This window comes from Chrysochloris asiatica, unplaced genomic scaffold, assembly GCF_000296735.1.
Source record: "Chrysochloris asiatica unplaced genomic scaffold, ChrAsi1.0 scaffold00098, whole genome shotgun sequence".
Lineage (NCBI taxonomy): Eukaryota > Metazoa > Chordata > Mammalia > Afrosoricida > Chrysochloridae > Chrysochloris > Chrysochloris asiatica.
The window spans coordinates 1234776-1238501 of record NW_006408616.1 but is presented as its reverse complement, the minus strand read 5'-3'; the positions used below and the strand labels follow the sequence as shown (position 1 = coordinate 1238501).

Genomic DNA, 3726 nt, shown 5'->3' with positions numbered 1-3726 from the left:
AAAAAAAAAAAAAGTAAGTCACTTGAGATTAGTGGGAGGGGATAAGAGCAGAAGCAGCCATTTCTAGCAAATGTCCGTGAGGGGCAGCTGAGGTTGTGCTGGGGGTCAGGGTTAGCACAAGTACTACTAGATTCTCTTCTCTAGTTCTCTCCCTCGTTCTCTTCTTCTTCTTTTTTTTTTTTTTTTTTATGGTAAATACTACCTTTATTTTTAAAAGTTATACATGCTAGAAAAAAAAGCACAAATGATACATGTAAACATTTGTTTACCAAATACTTTTTATTTTTCCTTGTAAAGGTGCAAATGATCTTTAAATGTAAACACAAAAGTTGCCAAACATTTTGGGGGCTAGGTGGAGGTTATTCCTTTGGGTTTTGACTAAAGTCTTGTTCAAATATTTTCCTGCAAAATACATTGGAGGGAAAAAATGATCTATGAACACAATGAAAAGCAAAATTAATTTTTTTTCTTCCATAACTGTTAAACTTTTCATCAGAAAGTGCAATTTGAGAGAAGCAGTAGCAGTGGCTGCCTTGCAGAATGAAGATGATGATACACAGTTTGTATAAAAGAACCAAGATGCTTTGAAAATGCCTCAGTTGGTTTTATTCTCATTAACATGTACTATTACAGGAACTGAAGAATTCACTCCCTTGGAGGCTGTTCTTAAAGGTTAAGCCTCAGCTTCACCAGGCCTGAGCATCAAGTGTAAAGAATTTCATAACAGTATTTACTGATAGCGAGACGATACTTCTTTCTGTTGGTCCTTGATAGCAATAAAGACATAGGACGGAAAGTTGCTTCAGTCGGTAATGTTGTTGAGCAAAAATTTGCAGTTACACATGATGCTTCTGGTGATTCTCAAGACAGCATGAGACTCATATACTGTTTTTTTGTTTTGTTTTTAAAGGCACTGAGCAGAGCTATAGATTTAGCAGAAACTCCATGAGAATATTATGAAAAAAAGACTTTAAATATAACAGCAAACATTTAGGTTCACATGACAGTCGGAAACAAAACTCAAACCTCCACTGATGAAAATGCTGCACTGAGTCCTGATTTTGTATTTCTTTAAAATTACTATTCAAAATGAGATGTTTCATTTTTTAAAGTTTTTCAAATCTTTTGGTGCTTTAAGTGCAAGAATGATGGCTATCTAATACATTTTGTGTATCTGTCTCTGTTGCGGATAATCCTTTTAAGTAGTGGAGTCATATGGCAGGGTAGCTAGAAATAACCACCCAGATCATGCACAGCCCTTTCCCCTCTTTACCAGTACTATCAAACGTAGCCAATACCTTAAAAACAAAGTTTTGTTGTTCAGAATTATTTCTTTCCTTTTTGGTAGGAGAAAGGCTAAGTATATAAAAAGTACAGGATAAATTAAAACCAAAAATAAATAGTTCTTCAAATGGTTGAAAATTATTGTGCAAAGGTGGCATCTTGCAACTGAAGTACTTTCATTGGATTTGTATTTCCATATGTTGAGGCACCGGCAAGAATAAAATTTTTTGTAATGTTTTCTTGAGCTGTTCAAAGCTCCAATGTCAAACTCTACAGAATACAGAGGAGTATATACATGAGGGTCTTCTAGATGTTCACCATATATGGGGCTCACAATGTGTCATTCTACACTACTGCTTAGTCGGCTATAATTCATCCTGCCATATAACCTCCATGTATTGGCATCAGGATCAAAAACTTCAATGGTCTTTAAGTATGTTGTGCCATCAAAACCTCCTACTGCTATGAGCTGTCCATTCACCACTGCCAGGCCAACTCCAATACGGTGGGATGTCATAGGCACCACTGGAGACCACTGGTTAGTTCTGGGATTATATCTCTCAGTGCTGCTAAACTCTGTAGTATCATCTCTACCTCCTACAGCATAGATCATGTCCTGATAGACCGCACAGCCCAGGTGTTTTCCTTCAGGTCCCCACAGGGGCTATAGTGTACCATCTGTTTGCCTGAGGATTGTAGTGTTCCACTGTATTGAGTGGAGATGTCCCATCAAAACCACCTACAGCATATAAAACCCCTTCTAAGACAACCACTGCCACACCTAGTCTTCTGGTACTCATAGAAGCCATTCGGGTCCACTTGTTCTCCTTTGGATCATACCTCTCAACTATGTTGGGGCATGACACACCATCTTGGCCACCCACAGCATAGAGAAAGCCTCCAAGCACTGCCACACCAACACTTTTGCCAACACTTGTCCTGCAGGTGCTTGTCGGGGCCACATCACTGCTCCACTGGTTTGTTTTACGGTCATATCTTTCAACACTATTAAGGTAAGAGAATCCATCATGGCTTCCTACTGCATATAACAGGTTATCAAGAACACTGACCCCAAACTCCACATCGCCTCTTGCTCATTGAAACTACCATTCACCATTCGTTAGTCTGTGGATCATATCGTTCAACATTGGAGATGGCGTCCCCACTGCTCCAACCACCAACTGCAAAGAGCACTTCTCCACATTGGATAGATTTCCTTGGTCTTGTCCTTGGTCCCTGCATTAATGGTTGTTCTTGAGGCAATAGGAGGTAGTTATTAGCTTCATCTACCAAGTCTCTGCATTCTTCATCACTTTTGATGAGGGGATCAGAGCCTACTGTACCCACCAGGAACGTGGGACTAAGCAAAGGCGGACAAACATGTTGTAGCACCTGGGTAGTTGAGGTCATCTTTCTTGAATACTGTATTTGACCCAAGCCATTACTGCATTAAACACCTGATCTTCACTGTGAACATTCAGCTCATCACTAGATATTATATCAATGAGTTGATTGGCTGGAAGCAGCATGAACTCTTCACTTTCCACCACCTTTTGAAAATTATGTTGAGTGAATTTGTCTGCTATCCTTAGCAACTCACAACATGAATGTGTGTCCGCAAAAGCTCGAATGACCAGGCAGTTAGAAGGCTCTTACTGTCTCTTTAAGAATTCGCAGCAGGCTTCCTGTATTTCTGCCAGCTGGAGGAGGCAGAAAGGTCTGCACATTGTCTTCTTCCACAGTTATCTGGGAGGTATATGCAAAGTCAATCAGTAGTTCCATAGCCCTCTCATCTACGTCTCGGATCACTACTTCTGTCTGACCTCTCTGCCAATTCTTCTTTAAACACAGCACTGAAGTAGGGACTGCAGGAGGACAAAATGACTTGATGGCATATATCTTCTTAGCGCCCACAACTAGTACTACATCACATAGCTCCCGGTGCTTTCCCAGAAGGTTAATCACTTCCAGGGTTTGTCCAGGATGCTTGTCTGAGATATACGGCATGCGGGCATGTTGGGGAACCCCTTCTGGCAGTTTGTTGCGGGGTGGGGTGGGGGGGGGTCTCCAAGGGTGCAGCGACTTGTTACATCCATTCCAGTCTCTCCTGGTCGAATGCTGGTACACCTGAGCACTGGCTTTCCTTCCATGCACCATGAAAAGTACCCTTCACCACACTGTAAAGCCGAACTGGCTCTGACATGTTCTTGGGTGCTAGAGATTCCTTTGTCTTCTCGAGCACCCACCACCTTCTCTGCCTCCTCCTCAACCAGCGCTAGCACAGGCAAGATTCGGCTCCTTTGAGCTGTTCCCTCTTCTCTGCCCCTGCAAACAGCAGAAAGTGGTCCAACACCTAAATCGTTCCCTCTGAAACGTTCATGGTCCATTCAAAGGTTCCAGTATGATACCGGAAGTTACTGCACCCTTTTTGCTAGGGGTTCC

The 3726-nt window shown here is 41.9% G+C and overlaps 1 pseudogene; it reads right to left on the bottom strand.

Annotated features, from left to right (window-relative positions):
- Positions 1-1624: 1624 nt before the first annotated feature.
- On the bottom strand, positions 1625-3434 carry LOC102814723 (annotated as a pseudogene).
- Between the last annotated feature and the right edge of the window lie 292 nt (positions 3435-3726).